This window comes from Triticum urartu, chromosome 6A (assembly GCF_056163025.1).
Source record: "Triticum urartu cultivar PI428250 chromosome 6A, HENAU_Tu73, whole genome shotgun sequence".
Classification (NCBI taxonomy): Eukaryota; Viridiplantae; Streptophyta; class Magnoliopsida; order Poales; family Poaceae; genus Triticum; species Triticum urartu.
Window position 1 is genome coordinate 4,142,832 of NC_141878.1, and position 17,687 is coordinate 4,160,518.

The 17,687-nt window shown below is 47.1% G+C and overlaps 1 pseudogene; it reads right to left on the bottom strand.

Annotated features, from left to right (window-relative positions):
• Positions 1 to 467: 467 nt before the first annotated feature.
• Positions 468 to 12,251, bottom strand: LOC147962990 (receptor kinase-like protein Xa21; annotated as a pseudogene).
• Positions 12,252 to 17,687: the final 5,436 nt, after the last annotated feature.

A 17,687-nucleotide genomic window follows, 5' to 3' on the forward strand; every position in this document is an offset into this window, starting at 1 on the left:
GGATTCAGGCCCGCAGAAGGCCCAATAGGCCCACAGGCAAAGCAGTGTCAAATTAGGCCCATAGGCCTGCTGTTCAGAGGAGTTCGACTGGGAGGAGGCAGCAGACCTTATAAACTAGTGTTGGGCGCTGTCAACTAGCGATGTGGGACTAAACTTATGGGCGCGGGGCAGCACAAGGGCATTGGTCCCGGTTGGTGGCACCAACCGGGACTAAAGGTGGCATTGGTCCCGGTTGGTGGCACCAGCCGTGACCATTGCCCCCCTTTAGTCCCGGTTGGTGCCACCAACCGGGACCAATGGGCTTCGCTTCCCGCCCTTTGGGCTGCTGGAAATTGGCCTTTGGTCCCGGTTCGTGGCACCAACCGCGACTAAAGGGTGGCATTGGTCCCGGTTGGTGCCACGAACCGGGACCAATGCCCTTGCTATATAACCAGGACTTGTGAAAATTTCACATCTCCCTCGCCTCCCTAGCCAGTTGCCCCCGCCGCCAGGCTGCCCAAATCGCTCGCGCACTCCTCGTCGCCGTCGCCGCCGCCGGCCGCCATCCCCGTCTCCCCGTGCCCCTGCCCCGCGCCCGAGCCCACGCCGGCCGCCGCCCTGTGACCCTGCCCCGTGCCCCTGCCCCGTCCCCGAGCATGCACGGCCGCGCCCCTGCGCCCCGGCCCGCCCCCACCATTGTCGTCGTCGCCGGCGCCCGCCCCCACTGCCGCCCCTACCTCGACGCCGCCCCTCCTCCCCGTTCGGTCCGGCTCCGGCGACCCCCTTTCCTCCCTGTCCCCTCGATCCTCTTCATATAATTTTTTTTCATATAATTTTTTTTCATATGCATATGTTGATTATATGGATGGATGGATGATGTATGCTTTTTTTCATATAATTTTTTTAGGCAGATTTTTAGAATTTTTTGTGTATGTATGTTATGTTTATATGTATGTATGTATGTATGTTCATATGTATGTATGTTTATATGCAAAGCGTATGCAAAGAAAATGTATGAATGGTCATATGCAAAGAAAAATGTATGTATGGTCATATGCAAAGAAAATGTATGTATGTATGTTCATATGAAGAAGATAGATTTTTAGAAAAATAGTATTTTTTTCTGTTCATAGATTTTTTTGGTGATATTAATTATTGTAAATATGCAAATGTTTGTATATTCATATGAACAATGAATTAGGAAAAACCTTTACTTTTTTCTAAAATTTATATTTGATCATTATTTAAAAAAAAACAAGCAATACTACTTCATGTATTTTTAAGAAAGGAAGAAGAAGAAAAAGAATGAGAGGAAAAAGGAAATAAGAAGAGGAAGAAAGGAGAAGAAGAGGGGAGAGGAAGAAGAGGAGAAATAAATAAGAAGCAGAAAAAAGAAGAAAAAGAAGAGGAGAAGAAGAAAGGAATAGAGGAGAAGAAGAGAAAAATAGAATATATATTCTATTTTCTATTTTCTCCTCTATTCCTTTCTTCTTCTCCTCTTTTTTTTCTTCTTTTTTTTCTTCGACATGTGGGGGGGGGGGGGTCGAGAACGCCGGATATTCATGAGAGAGGCGAGGAAGAAGGGGAAGAAGAGGGAGAAGAAGAGGAGAGGAAGAAGAGGAAGTCTTCTCCTCTATTCTTTCTTCTCTTCTTTTTTCTTCTTCTTCTTCCTCTTTATTTTATCGGGAACGAGGGTCGTCGAGAGGTCGAGGAGCGGTAGAGGAGAAACCCTAAATAGAAAGTATCGTCGGTGTGAGATACATGTACCGTCGGTGTCAGACACTACACCCACATCCCACAAGTGGCGCGGGCTTCGACGCCCACGTCACTTGTGGGACGTGGATGTAGTGTCCGACACCGAAGGCCACATGTATCTCACACCCATGATACTTGCTAGCTATTTAGGGTTTCCTCTACCGAAAAGAAGAGGAGAAATAAATAAGAAGAAGAAAAAAGAAGAAAAAAATGAGGAGAAGAAGAAAGGAATAGAGGAGAAAAGAGAAAATAGAATCTATTTTCTCTTTTCTCCTCTATTCCTTTCTTCTTCTCCTCATTTTTTTCTTCTTTTCTTCTTCTTCTTCTTCTTATTATTAGCCGGAAGTAGAGAGAGGTTTCCTAGTGTCAAAGTATTGAAGAAATCCATGCCTTCATCATTAGCCGGAAGTAACCAGGGCATGTTGGTACGAAGTTCTGCAAAGTTATTCTGGAATGGAGTCCCGGATAGAATAATCCGCTTTTTGGTACGAATTCAGCAAAGGCCATCCAAATAGCGATATTCGGAAGGCTCTTGCTGAACTTTGTACCAAAAAGCGAATTATCCTATCTGGGACTCCGTTCCAGAACAACTTTGAAGAGCTTCGTACCATCATGCACATGTTACTTTCGCCTAATGATGAAGACATGGTTTTGTTGAATCCTTTGACACTAGGCAACCTCCCGACCCCTCGGCGATCCTCTTGAACATGAGAGGAAGAAGAGGGTCGTCTAGGGGTCGAGGGTTCCAGGGTCGTCGAGGGTTCGAGGGGTCGAGGATCGCCGAGGGGTCGAGATAGGTTTCCTAGTGTCAAAGTATTGAAGAAATCCATGCCTTCATCATTAGCCGGAAGTAACCAGGGCATGTTGGTACGAAGTTCTGCAAAGTTGTTTTGGAATGGAGTCCCGGATAGAATAATCCGCCTTTTGGTACCAATTCAGCAAAGGCCTTCCAAATAGCGATATTCGGAAGGCTCTTGCTGAACTTTGTACCAAAAGGCGGATTATCCTATCTGGGAGTCCGTTCCAGAACAACTTTGAAGAGCTTCGTACCATCATGCACATGTTACTTTCGCCTAATGATGAAGACATGGTTTTGTTGAATCCTGAGACACTACGCAACCTCCCGACCCCTCGGCGATCCTATCGAACATGAGAGGAAGAAGAGGATAAAAAAAGAAGAGGAAGAAGAAAAAAAGAGGAGAAGAAAGAATAGAGGAGATCTTCTCCTCTATTCTTTCTTCTCCTCTTATTTTTCTTCTTCTTCCTCTTTTTTTTATCGGGAACGAGGGTCGTCGAGGGACATAGATGTAGTGTCATCGTTGTCGATATATACCCCCTCCCGATAGCTTACTATGATTAGATAGCTAGTTCTACGTTTGGCACTAATATATCCATCTATCATGTTTGAATAATAATTGCCATGTTGTAAATATTTGTAGAAACTATGGACACCGCCCTAGACGAAGCAACAAAAGAAGCGTTGTTGATGGACATAATCGCAGAAGGAAGTGATGCCATCTCGTTGTTTCTCAACGAAACCGATGGTCTGGAAGGAGAGGGTGAACAAGCTGGCTACGGTGACCTAATGCCGGTGCAAGAAGAAGAACATGAGGACGGCTCCGGTGACCGAACCGAGTCCGGCCAGGTATATATATTAGTTAAGCCTATGCTGACTAGCTGATTGATGCATTCATTGTTTTGGTATGTACACATATTAATTAAGTCTTTGTTCTTTTTTCTAGCCCTCCGGATCGAGCACAACTTCGGTAAAGAGACGAGGCCCGAAGAAAAAGTTGAGCTCGGATGAAAAGTTTGAGATCATAGCAATCGCGCCCGACGGCCAACCCATTGAACCCCTCCGGACAAAGAGCGCATTTGTTGCTCAGTGCGGGGTTCTGGTTTGGGACAAGATCCTGATAAGCATCCAGCAATGGTTTAAGCCGGCTACAGAAGACCCTGAGGTCTCTTATGTCAATGATATGCAGAAAAATGATCTTTGGACTGAGCTGAAGTCAAATTTCACCCTACCGCCTGAGGATAATCCAGAGAACCCAGTTAAAGAGAAATTAATCAAGTCTTTTGCTCTGAAGAGGACGGCAGAACTATTCAGGAGGTGGAAGAAAGAGCTGAATAAGTTTGTCGAAAATAATGAGACACCAGAATTTAAGGGCAGATATGAGAATATCAGAGATCACTGGCCCGCATTTGTGGCCCACAAGACATCGGAAAAGAGTAACAAGATGTCGGCGACAAACAAGCAAAATGCTGCGAAGAAGAAGCTTCACCATCGCACGGGGTCAGGTGGCTACCTCGTAGCCCGGCCTAAGTGGTCCAAGACTGAGAATGATCTGGTTCATAAAGGGATCGAACCAGAGACAATTAACTGGCCAGACCGTTGCCGGACTTGGTTCTTCGGGGCTGGTTGAACACTGGACCCTGTAACAGGGAAGTGCATTTGGACGAACGATCAAATGGACATACCAGTCAGTAAGCTTAAGCAGTATATCGAAGCAGCGCAGGAAGGGACGTTCTTTCCAGACAGAGAGAACGACGAGCTCACAATGGCCCTCGCGAATCCTGAGCACCCTGGACGGACACGAGGCACGCCAGGCTCCATTCCGTGGAAGGTTGGGTTTCCGGACGCAGGCGGTTACAAATCCCATGAGAGGAGGAAAAAAGTGCAGCAGACCCAAATGCAGGCGCTGCAAGCAAGGGTAGACGCGATAGAGGAACGAGAAGCAAATCGCAGCAAACGTACTGCCGAAGCCTCCCCTGAAGCTACCCCGCCATCTCAGCGCAGAAGCAGCGTGGCTTCCACCGAGCTGCTTCAGCCGGAGCATGCCTTGACGGCTCCTGCCAGCTATCCCGTGGATGCTATCACGGAGTCTCAAAATTGCCACCTTATGACGCAATGGATGAATTTGAAGGTCAAGGCGGCTGTTGGCTCTGTTTATCCTACTAAACCCGGCGCAACTTTTCACTGCCGTCCGATTCCAGAAGGATATGCTAGGGTGATGGTGGATGAGATAACGGAGGGATTTGAGGACCTCCAGCTTGACCACCCTACCGGTGAAGGGGAGACTCGGCTGGGGTCTGCTTTGAAGACTCCATGCCTATGGCGGAAGGACCTCATCAACCTTCCGAACTGGACGCCTCCGCCTCCTCCTCCTCCTCCGGCGAGTCAGGGCACTCCGCCTCCACCGCCTCCTCCTCCTCCGGCGAGTGACGATCAGGGCCCTCGGCCAGCTCCTTCTCCGCCTGCGCCGACGCGCCCGAGCAGCCAGCCTCCTCCTTCTCCACCTCGTCAGCAAGGGCGGAAGAGACCTGCCGCCGCTCCAGCTGCTCCGGCGCGTCGTAGTCCTCCTCCTCCGCCGCTTAAGCAAGTAAAGAAGACAACCGCTACGTCTGCTCGGTCGGCGTCTAGTAGTACAACCAGAGGCGGGAGGACATACAGATTCGGTCCTTCTCTGAAGACTCCAGAGAAGTTACCATACGAGAGGACCCAGGAGGAGAACGCCGAGATCGCGCGAGAAGAAGTGAAGAAATTCTTTGAAGGGGTGAAAGCAAAGAAACATCCACCTCCGGAGGAGAAGGTAGATCGGGTGAAAGTGAAGCGCACTCTGGCTGCCCTGACAAAACCACCGAAGTCTGATCCGCCGAAAGGAAACTATGACCGCATTATTGGAAAGGAATTTGCCGAAGCGGAGCGGTCGGGAAGTACTGTCAGTGATCAAAGGCTAAAAGAACGACGAGCTGGGAAACAAATTGCCTAGCTCGGCGAACAAGCGAAGCAATCGTGCCCCCCGCTCAAGGTGCCTAGCCACAACGTCGATAATGATCCGAGGATGGTGCCCGGTTATAGCAATCTTGCAGATTACCTGCCCGACGAAGTACATTATGAACCCATGAACGTGCAGATACAAAGATACGAGTACGGGAAGCCTCTCGTCAAAGATGAAAGATCTCTATCAACGATGATGCGAAGATTGCATGATTGGTACTTGAAAATCTGCAGAGACTCTGGGGGGAGGAGTACTTTGTATTTGAAAGTTAAAAAGGAGCATGACCTCGTTGGAATTGATCTGTTGCCTGTTCCATTTGAGGAGTTCTATCAGTTTTTCAATCAATTGGCCCTCGATAAAGCAACGGTCACCTGCTACTGTCTGTAAGTACTACTACTTCTGTCATTAAGTCTCTCCATATAGCTCAGCTCTTTCATTGCATGTATTTATAATCATCCTCACTATATTATGCAGATTGAAGATCGTCGAATTGAAGAAAAGACAAGTCGGTGATATTGGGTTCATTAACACATATCTCATAGATGCAACTCAGGTTAAATTTCATGCCGCAGAAACCGAGGCCAGCATGCTAGAATCGTTGATAATAAATCAAAACAAAGATATAATACTCTTTCCTTACAACTTCAAGTGAGTGTTACTGTCTTGTGCGTATTAGGTTTCCCTTATATATTAGTCAAGGTTATAGTAATGTAATTGATGAGTTATGCATGCGTGTGCAGTTTCCACTATATTCTCCTACATATTAAGCTTGAGCAGGGACTAGTAACCGTCTTAGACTCAAGACGAAAAGATCCTAAGGACTATGCAGACATGACTCAAATACTCGAGAAGTAAGTTAAATCGATCATTATCCACCATATCAGCAACTTTGTTCATTTCCTGATATATCAAGTAATTGTTTTCTTTGTCCAGCAGGGTTTGGAGAAAATTCACCAGAAAAGCTCCGGGACTGCCGAAGGAGCTGCAATTTAGACACCCGAAAGTAAGTACTAGCTATAGTAGCATTTTAAGCGCATCTACTAGTCATTCAAGCGCTAGTTTCATCAATATCATTTGGCATTCTTGCTTATCAGTTTGATTAACCTCTATTTCTTGTAAAGTGGTTGTGGCAGCAACAAGGGAATGATTTCTGTGGATACTATGTTTGCGAGTCCATCCGCCACACGACCTGTGAGCGGGGCTACACTGACGAACAATATGAAGTACGTAAATAACAACATTCACAATTTTATTTTATTACCATCATTTGTGTTGAGTATCATTCATTCATATATATATATATATATGTATTGACCCCCTTCTTTAAATTAGATGTTTCGGAAGCGGGATGAACTCCTAGCACCAGCTCGCATGCGAGGAATTCAAGAGGAATTGGCGGCATTCTTTCTTGACCACGTGATCCCTGAAGACGGAGAATTCTATGTGGACCCTGAGTCCGTATGATTATATTTGTAAGAGATAATTATTGTATATATGTAGCCGGTAGTGTCAGATAGATATACGAGAACTTGTTGTTCGACCAATCTCTCGGAGAAGGAGAGGTGGTCGATATCACTTCTCTCTGTATATATGCATATATGTTCATGACGATCTTCTGTTTCCTTCGCTTGCTTACTGGCTAGCTAGCGTGTCTAGTCCTCTCTATATACGTATGTATACTACGTAGCGTCGACCAAGCATGGACATAACAGAGGACACTTCTCTCTATTAATTATAACTAGCTAACACAATATATGAAACACCTAAATTAACCCCCCAAAACCACCAACCCCCCCCCCCTTTCAAAAAAAACAAAAACCCCAGCCACAGACGTGCTGACGCGTGGATGCCTATTGGTCCCGGTTGGTGCCACCAACCGGGACCAAAGGGTCTCCTGACTGAGCTCTACGCACTGCCCACGTGGAGGGCCTTTAGTCCCGGTTCTGGATTGAACCGGGACTAAAGGGGGGAGGTATTAGTACCGACACTTTAGTCCGGGTTCCTGAACCGGGACTAAAGGCCCTTATGAACCGGGACTATAGGCCCTTTTTCTACCAGTGAAAGGGGGGCGGACGGCAAAGATTTAACATATCTAACGTTAACGGCCGCGCCCCACCCCGCCCCTCTCGCTCTGTTTCTCTCCCTGCTCTTCACACGCACGCCGCCGCCCCCACCACTCGCCGCCGCCCCATCGCCCCACCACCCCGCCGCCCCACCGGCCCCCCGCCCCGTCGCCACTGCCGCCCGGGGATGTCGCCCCACCACCCGGCGCCCCACCGGCCGCCCGCCCCTTCGCCCCCGCCGCCCTGTCGTCTTGGCGCCGCCGCGCCCAGGCGCCCCGGCCCCCCCGCGCCCCACCGCCCCGGCCGGGCCCGGCCCCGTCGCCGCTGCCGCCCGGCGCCGCCGCCCCAGGCCGCCCCGCCCCCCTCCTCCGCCGGCCACCTCCTCCACCGGCCCTGCTCCATGTGAGCTCTACCTCCTCTTTTTTCCCTTTTTTCTGTTTTTTTAGTTTTAGGTTTGTGTTTAGTTTAGATTTAGTTTTAGTTTTAGGTTTAGGTTTAGTTTTAGGTTTAGGTTTAGTTTTAGTTTAGTTTTAGGTTTAGATTTAGTTTTTTCCTTTTTTCCTGTTTTTTAGTTTTAGGTTTATGTTTAGTTTAGATTTAGTTCTAGTTTTAGTTTTAGATTTAGGTTTAGGTTTAGGTTTAGGTTTAGGTTTAGTTTAGTTTTAGGAAAGAAGAAGAAGAAAAAAAAGAGGAGAGGAGGAGAAGAAGAAGAGGAAAAAGGAAAGGAAGAAGAAGAAGAGGAGGAGAAGAAAAAAGAAGAAGAGGAAGAAGAAGAAGAAAAAAGAGGAGAGGAGGAGAAGAAGAAGAGGAAAAAGGAAAGGAGGAAGAAGAAGAAGAAGAAGAAGAAGAAGAAGAAGGAAAAAAAGGAAGAAAAGGATGAAAAGGAGGAAGAGGAAGAAGAAGAAAAGGAAAAAAGAGGAAAAAAACCCGACCTGACACAGCACCCCGACCCCGACCCGGCACCCCGACACGACACTCCGACCCCGACACCATGACCCCGACCCCGACCCCGACCCTGACACCCCGACCCCGAGCCTGACCCGACACCCCGACCCCGACAACGACACGGCACCCCGACCCCGACCCGGCACCCCGACCCGACACCCCGACCCCGAGACCCCGACCCCGACCCCGACACCCCGACCCCGAGCCTGACCCGACACCCCGACCCCGACAACCGACCCCCTGACCCCCTGACCCCGACCCCGACACGACACCCCGACCCCGAAACAGCACTGAAAGTGCGTTATGTCGACTAGAGGGGGGGTGAATAGGCGATTTTTATGAAAGTCTTCAAAACGTGGAAGTTATGAAGACAAACAGTAGAGATATGCCTATTACTATGCAGCGGAAGGTAGACTACACTAGGAAAGCCATGGTCAAGTATTCAATAGAGTGAAAGCACAATGACAAATAGCTGCAGTGTAATACGGATCAGGTAGGAAGATATTATGAAGCCAAACAGATCATACAGTCACGTTGTGAAGACAAAAGATAGAGCCAGCATGCAGTGACTTCACAATGAGTAACAGTAAGTAAAAGGAAGTGAATATGAAACCAGTGACTCGTTGAAGACAAAGATTTGTTGGACCAGTTCCAGTTGCTGTGACAACTGTACGTCTGGTTAGGGCGGCTAGGTATTTAAATCAAAGGACACACAGTCCCGGACACCCAGTCCTGAACACGCAGCTCAGGACACCCGGTCCTCACCGTATTCCCCTTGAGCTAAGGTCACACAGACCTCGCCCAATCACCCTGGTAAGTCTTCAAGGTAGACTCCCAAACCTTCACAGACTTCGTCCACCGGCAATCCACAATGTCTCTTGGATGCTCAGAACGCGACGCCTAACCGGCTGGAGGATGCACAGTCCTCAAGTGTAATAAGTCTTCAGATCACTCAGACAACAAGACTTAAGTGATGCCCAATTCTCTCTGGCTCTGGGTGGTTAGGGCTTTATCCTCGCTAGGAATTCTCTCTCTCAAAGGCTTCGAGGTGGGTTGCTCTCAAACGACAAAAGCCGTGTACTGAAATCTGAGCAGCCAACCGTTTATGGTTGTAGGGGGTGGACTATTTATAGCCACTAGGCAACCCGACCTGATTTGTCCGAAATGACCCTGGGTCACTAAGGAACTGACACGTGTTCCAACGGCCAGATTTCAAACTCACACGACAACTTTACTTGGGCTACAAGCAAAGCTGACTCATCCAGCACTGGATAAGATTTGCTCTCATTGTCTTCGCTCGAAGACATAGGATTTTGGTTGAGCATCACTTCAGTCACTCTGACTTTGTTCACTTGGACCCCACTTAACAGTACAGTGGTTCCTATGACTCAACAAAGAAGAAAAGGAAACAACGAAACAACTGAGTCTTCGCGCTCCATAGTCTTCAGTCAATGTCTTCTCATGTTATAGTCTTCAATGTGAATATCTTCATATACCACCATTGTCTTCAATGTCTTCATACATTTTTAGGGGTTGTCTCCGGTAGGTAAACCGAATCAATGAGGGACTACTACCTGTGTTATCCTGCAATTCTCACAAACACATTAGTCCCTCAACCAGGTTTGTCATCAATACTCCAAAACCAACTAAGGGTGGCACTAGATGCACTTACAATCTCCCCCTTTTTGGTGATTGATGACAAACTGGTTGAAGTTTTCAACAGGGATAAAGTATGTGAAATTGTAAAGGATAAAGGTATTGTCTTCATAAGTGGCAAGGGCTCCCCCTGAAGATGTGCACACAAATTGATGTTCCCGGCAATCGCTGCGTAAGTGATGTTTCTGAAAACACCTTCAATTGGCACCTCACCTTGCAAATTGTTGAAGGATACATCCAGTTCTGACAATGATGTCAAATTCTGTAGAACTATTGGGATCGGTCCTAAAAAGTTGTTGTGTGCTAGGTACAGCCTGTCCAGATTTCTAATATTGGCAAGAGCATGAGGAATATTACCAGAGAACTTATTCATGGTCAGGTTTAGTACACTAAGCCCCTTAATATTTGTCAGTGGTCGAGGTATGCTTCCCTCAAACAAATTACTGTCTAATGATAGCCATTCCAACACAATGCAATTCTGAATACTGTTGGGTATCTTGCCAGACAATTGGTTTCCTGACAGAGTAAGTCGGTTAAGGTTTGTCAAGCTACCAACTTCACTGGGAATTGGTCCAGAAAAGGAATTGTACGACAAGTCCAAATACCAGGAAAGGTTGGCTAATTTTAAAATCACTCTTGGTATTGAGCCGTTAAGATGGTAATTCTTTGACAAATCAACTACGAAGAGGGTTCTCAAATTTCCCAAGCTTACTGGAGTTGGCCCCTCCATGTTGTTGTTACGTGCATTAACGATAAACAAACGTGAAAGGTTTCCTAGCATGGGCGGTATGAGGCCAGACAATCTATTGATGTACAGGCTTAGATCGATCAAGTTCTCCAGCTTGCCAATGCTTTCTGGAATCACTCCAGATATGGAAGTATTTGCAATCATAAGCCTTTTGAGACCGACCAAATTGCCGACGTCTGTAGGAATAACCCCAGAGACCCTATTGTGTGCTATATATAAGTCGTGGAGAGTCGTCGAGAGATTCACAATTGAACCCGATAGCTGTCCTCCAAAAGAATTTGTGCCGAGTACCAATTGCTCCAGTCGGCTACAGTTTGCCAAAGAAGTAATGAATTCCCACCCTTTGTTGTCATCTGCTTCAAGTTTATTTTCTTCCAAGTTTAGTATTTGGAGAGCTCCGTGCCTCCCCAATGTTGGAGGCACATACCCACTAAATCTATTTAAAGCGAGACTAAGATGTCTGAGATTAGACATATTGGAAAGTGATGAAGGGAGGACCCCAGTGAAGTGATTAGAATTTAAGTTGAGAAATTTCAACTTGGGGAAATTGTTACCGATATCATCTGGAATGCTTCCGTCTAGCATATTAATTCCTACAAACAAGAATTCCAGCGATGACCAGTTGTAGAGAGAAGTTGGAAGCATACCAGTGAGGAGGTTTCCAACTAGATTGAAATACTGCATGCTCTAGATGGTACCGAGCCCTGGAGGGATCGAGCTAGTGAGTTTGTTACGGGAGTGGTCGAGGAGCTGTAGATAGGACAGATTGGCCAGCGACGCTGGGATGGGCCCTATGAAGTGGTTGTTTCTCAACGTGATCAGTACCAAGTTCGTGAGCTTCTCACCGAGCTCAGCCGGGATGCGCCCACCAAGTGTGTTGTTGTCCAGTTTGATTTCAGTCAGGCTAACACATGAGCTTAGGTTTGCCGGCAACGTACCGGAGAAGGAGTTGTCGTCTAAGTAAAGTCTCTGCAGGCGGCGGAGGCGGCCTAGGCTGGCCGGAATGTTGCCATGAAGAGAGTTAAAGCTCAGGTCGAGCGTCCGCAGGAACGTTAGGTTCCCGATGGCCGGGGAGAGTGCTCCGGCGAGCCCAGCGCCAGTCAATCTCAGCGCCACCAGCCGCGCCGGCCTGCGATTGCAGGTCACGCCTTCCCAGCTGCAGAAGCCGCCGCTGGTGTTCCAGGAGGCCAGCAGCGAGCTGCGACGGCTGAGCTGTGCTTTGAAAGCAAGCAGCGCGGCCTCATCGTCGGCGCTCGTACCAATGATCAACATGATGGCAACAAGTGAGTGCAGCAAGCTCCTGGCGATGCGATGACGACCCATCACTACTAGGAAAAGGCTAATTAGTGGCGCACCTATTTTGGCCATTAATGGCGCACTACAGGTGCGTCACTATCATCACGCCATTAGTAACTAATACTAATGGCGCACCTCTGGTGCGCTATTAGTATTGCAGGTAACAGTGGCGCACCTTGTACTGCGCCATTACTATTGCTATAGGTGCGCCACTGGTAACTTTTTCTTTGAATTTTTTTGATTTTTTTCTAAATTTTGAAGGCGGGAAAATAGTAGTGGCACAGCGTCTAACCCCCACCGTGCACCATTGCTATTTTTGAATTTTGAATTTGGATCTGGATCGTGACTTTTTGCCCTTTTTTTGCTCTTTTATTTGCTTGTTTTTTTGCACGATATTGTTTCAATTTTTGTTCTTGTTTTTGGATCTTGTACGTTCTTTTGCCGGAGAGGAGTTCGCCGGAGAGGAGGGCCGAGGTCACCGGAGAGGAGGAGGAGGAGGTCACCGGAGAGGAGGTCGCCTACATCGCCGGAGAGGAGGAGGAGGTCGCCGGAGAGGAGGGTGAAGGAAATATGCCCTAGAGGCAATAATAAAGTTATTATTTATTTCCTTATATATCATGATAAATGTTTATTATTCATGCTAGAATTGTATTAACCGGAAACATAATACATGTGTGAATACATAAACAAACAGAGTGTCACTAGTATGCCTCTACTTGACTAGCTCGTTAATCAAAGATGGTTATGTTTCATAACCATAGACAAAGAGTTGTTATCTGATTAACGAGGTCACATCATTAGTTGAATGATCTGATTGACATGACCCATTCCATTAGCTTAGCACCCGATCGTTTAGTATGTTGCTATTGCTTTCTTCATAACTTATACATGTTCCTATGACTATGAGATTATGCAACTCCCGTTTACCGGAGGAACACTTTGTGTGCTACCAAACGTCACAACGTAACTGGGTGATTATAAAGGTGCTGTACAGGTGTCTTCGTAGGTACTTGTTGGGTTGGCGTATTTCGAGATTAGGATTTGTCACTCCGAATGTCGGAGAGGTACCTCTGGGCCCTCTCGGTAATGCACATCACATAAGCCTTGCAAGCATTGCAACTAATGTGTTAGTTGTGAGATGATGTATTACGGAACGAGTAAAGAGACTTGCCGGTGACGAGATTGAACTAGGTATTGGATACCGACGATCGAATCTCGGGCAAGTAACATACCGATGACAAAGGGAACAACGTATGTTGTTATGCGGTCTGACCGATAAAGATCTTCATAAAATATGTAGGAGCCAATATGGGCATCCAGGTCCCGCTATTGGTTATTGACCGGAGACGTGTCTCGGTCATGTCTACATTGTTCTCGAACCGTAGGGTCCGCACGCTTAACGTTACGATGACAGTTATTATGAGTTTATGTATTTTGATGTACCGAAGGTTGTTCGGAGTCCCGGATGTGATCATGGACATGACGAGGAGTCTCGAAATGGTCGAGACATAAAGATCGATATATTGGAAGCCTATATTTGGACATCGGAATAGTTCCGGGTGAAATCGGGATTTTACCGAGTACCGGGAGGTTACCGGAACCCCCCGGGAGGTTATTGGGCCTACATGGGCCTTAAGGGAGAAGAGAAAAGGGGGCAGGATGTGGCCGCGCGCCCCTCCCCTTCCTAGTCCGAATAGGACAAGGGAAGGGGGGTGGCGCCCCCCCCTTTCCTCTTTCCCCTTCCCCCTTTCCTTCTCCAACAAGGCAAGAGGGGGGAGTCCTACTCCCGGTGGGAGTAGGACTCCTCCAGGCGCACCCCATGGGGGCCGGCCGCACCTCCCCCTCCCTCCTTTATATACGGGGGCAGGGGGCACCCTAGAACACACAAGTTGATCATCGTGATCGTTCCTTAGCCATGTGCGGTGCCCCCTCCACCATATTCCACCTCGGTCATATTGTAGCAGCGCTTAGGCGAAGCCCTACAACGGTAGAACATCAAGATCGTCACCACGCCGTCGTGCTGACGGAACTCATCCCCGAAGCTTTGCTGGATCGGAGCCCGGGGAGCGTCATCGAGCTGAACGTGTGCTAAGAACTCGGAGGTGCCGGAGTAACGGTGCTTGGATCGGTTGGACCGGGAAGACGTACGACTACTTCCTCTACGTTGCGTCAACGCTTCCGGTCTACGAGGGTACGTAGACAACACTCTCCCCTCTCGTTGCTATGCATCACCATGATCTTGCGTGTGCGTAGGAATTTTTTTGAAATTACTACGTTCCCCTACAGTGGCATCTGAGCCTAGGTTTTATGGTTTGATGTTATATGCACGAGTAGAACACAAGTGAGTTGTGGGCGATATAAGTCATACTGCCTACCAGCATGTCATACTTTGGTTCGGCGGTATTGTTGGATGAAGCGGCCCGGACCGACATTACGAGTACGCTTACGCGAGACTGGTTCTACCGCCCTGCTTTGCACACAGGTGGCTGGCGGGTGTCAGTTTCTCCAACTTTAGTTGAACCGAGTGTGGCTACGCCCGGTCCTTGCGAAGGTTAAAACAGCATCAACTTGACAAACTATCATTGTGGTTTTGATGCGTAGGTAAGATTGGTTCTTGCTTAAGCCCGTAGCAGCCACGTAAAACTTGCAACAAACAAAGTAGAGGACGTCTAACTTGTTTTTGCAGGGCATGTTGTGATGTGATATGGTCAAGACATGACGCTAAATTTTATTGTATGAGATGATCATGTTTTGTAACCGAGTTATCGGCAACTGGCAGGAGCCATATGGTTGTCGCTATATTGTATGCAATGCAATCGCCCTGTAATGCTTTACTTTATCACTAAGCGGTAGCGATAGTCGTAGAAGCATAAGATTGGCAAGACGACAACGATGCTACGATGGAGATCAAGGTGTCGCGCCAGTGACGATGGTGATCATGACGGTGCTTCGGAGATGGAGATCACAAGCACAAGATGATGATGGCCATATCATATCACTTATATTGATTGCATGTGATGTTTATCTTTTATGCATCTTATCTTGCTTTGATTGACGGTAGCATTATAAGATGATCTCTCACTAAATTATCAAGAAGTGTTCTCCCTGAGTATGCACCATTGCCAAAGTTCGTCGTGCCCAGACACCACGTGATGATCGGGTGTGATAAGCTCTACGTCCATCTACAACGGGTGCAAGCCAGTTTTGCACACGCAGAATACTCAGGTTAAACTTGACGAGCCTAGCATATGCAGATATGGCCTCAGAACACGGAGACCGAAAGGTCGAGCATGAATCATATAGTAGATATGATCAGCATAATGATGTTCACCATTGAAAACTAATCCATTTCACGTGATGATCGGTTATGGTTTAGTTGATTTGGATCACGTGATCACTTAGAGGATTAGAGGGATGTCTATCTAAGTGGGAGTTGTTAAGTAATATGATTAATTGAACTTAAATTTATCATGAACTTAGTCCCTGATAGTATCTTGCTTGTTTATGTTGATTGTAGATAGATGGCCCGTGCTGTTGTTTCATTGAATTTTAATGCGTTCCTTGAGAAAGAAAAGTTGAAAGATGATGGTAGCAATTACACGGACTGGGTCCGTAACTTGAGGATTATCCTCATTGCTGCACAGAAGAGTTACGTCCTGGAAGCACCGCTGGGTGCCAGGCCTGCTGCTGATGCAACTGACGATGTTAAGAACGTCTGGCAGAGCAAAGCTAATGACTACTCGATAGTTCCATGTGCCATGCTTTACGGATTAGAACCGGGACTTCAACGACGTTTTGAACGTCATGGGGCATATGAGATGTTTCAGGAGTTGAAGTTAATATTCCAGCAGAATGACTTCACAATGAGTAACAGTAAGTAAAAGGAAGTGAAGATGAAACCAGTGACTCGTTGAAGACAAAGATTTGTTGGACCAGTTCCAGTTGCTGTGACAACTGTACGTCTGGTTAGGGCGGCTAGGTATTTAAACCAAAGGACACACAGTCCCGGACACCCAGTCCTGAACACGCAGCTCAGGACACCCAGTCCTCACCGTATTCCCCTTGAGCTAAGGTCACACAGACCTCGCCCAATCACTCTGGCAAGTCTTCAAGGTAGACTCCCAAACCTTCACAAACTTTGTTCACCGGCAATCCACAATGTCTCTTGGATGCTCAGAACGCGACGCCTAACCGGCTGGAGGATGCACAGTCCCCAAGTATAATAAGTCTTCAGATCACTCAGACAAGAAGACTTAAGTGATGCCCAATTCTCTCAGGCTCTGGGTGGTTAGGGCTTTATCCTCGCTAGGAATTCTCTCTCTCAAAGGCTTCGAGGTGGGTTGCTCTCAAACGACAAAAGCCGTGTACTGAAATCTGAGCAGCCAACCGTTTATGGTTGTAGGGGGTGGACTATTTATAGCCACTAGGCAACCCGACCTGATTTGTCCGAAATGACCCTGGGTCACTAAGGAACTGACACGTGTTCCAACGGTCAGATTTCAAACTCACACGGCAACTTTACTTGGGCTACAAGCAAAGCTGACTTGTCCGACTCTGGACAAGATTTGCTCTCATAGTCTTCACTCAAAGACATAAATTTTTTTGTGTAGGCATCACTTCAGTCGTTCTGACTGGTTCTCTTGGACCCCACTTAGCAGTACGGTGGTTTCTATGACTCAACACAAAAAAAGAGAACTTCGAAAGATCTAAGTCTTCGGGCTTCATAGGCTTCATGTGTGTCTTCTCTTGTCATAGTCTTCAAAGTGAATATCTTCATATACCACCATTGACTTCAATGTCTTCGTACATTTTTAGGGGTCATCTCTGGTAGTAAAACCGAATCAATGAGGGACTTCTACCTGTGTTATCCTGCAATTCTCACAAACACATTAGTCCCTCAACTAGGTTTGTCATCAATACTCCAAAACCAACTAGGGGTGGCACTAGATGCACTTACAATCTCCCCCTTTTTGGTGATTGATGACAAACTAGTTGAAGTTTTCAATGGGGAATATAGTCTGTGAAACTTTAAAGGATAAGGAATTGTCTTCATAAGTTGCAAGGGCTCCCCCTGAAGATGTGCATATAAGTAATTTGCTTTTGGAATGCAAATGCACATGGCAGGTTGTACTTGTGGAGATCCACTTCACCTTATGATGACATTCCACTATGCATGTGAAAGTATATGAAGATAATGACATGCATAACGAAAAATGGACGTCTACAGAATGATCTAAGTGCGGAATTTATCGTCGCACATGCGGAATTTATCATCGCAAAACAAGTTGGCAAATAAGTAGCAGACGACCATCGAGTTTAAGTGTTACAACTCAAAGAACCAAATGTAGCAAAACGAGAGTTGTAAGCACGAAGCAAAGTATAGAAAAATATAAAGCACCCGCCCATATGGACCCGCTTGAAGACTATCAACCTCATATGCTTCTCCCCCTTTTGTCAGTGAGG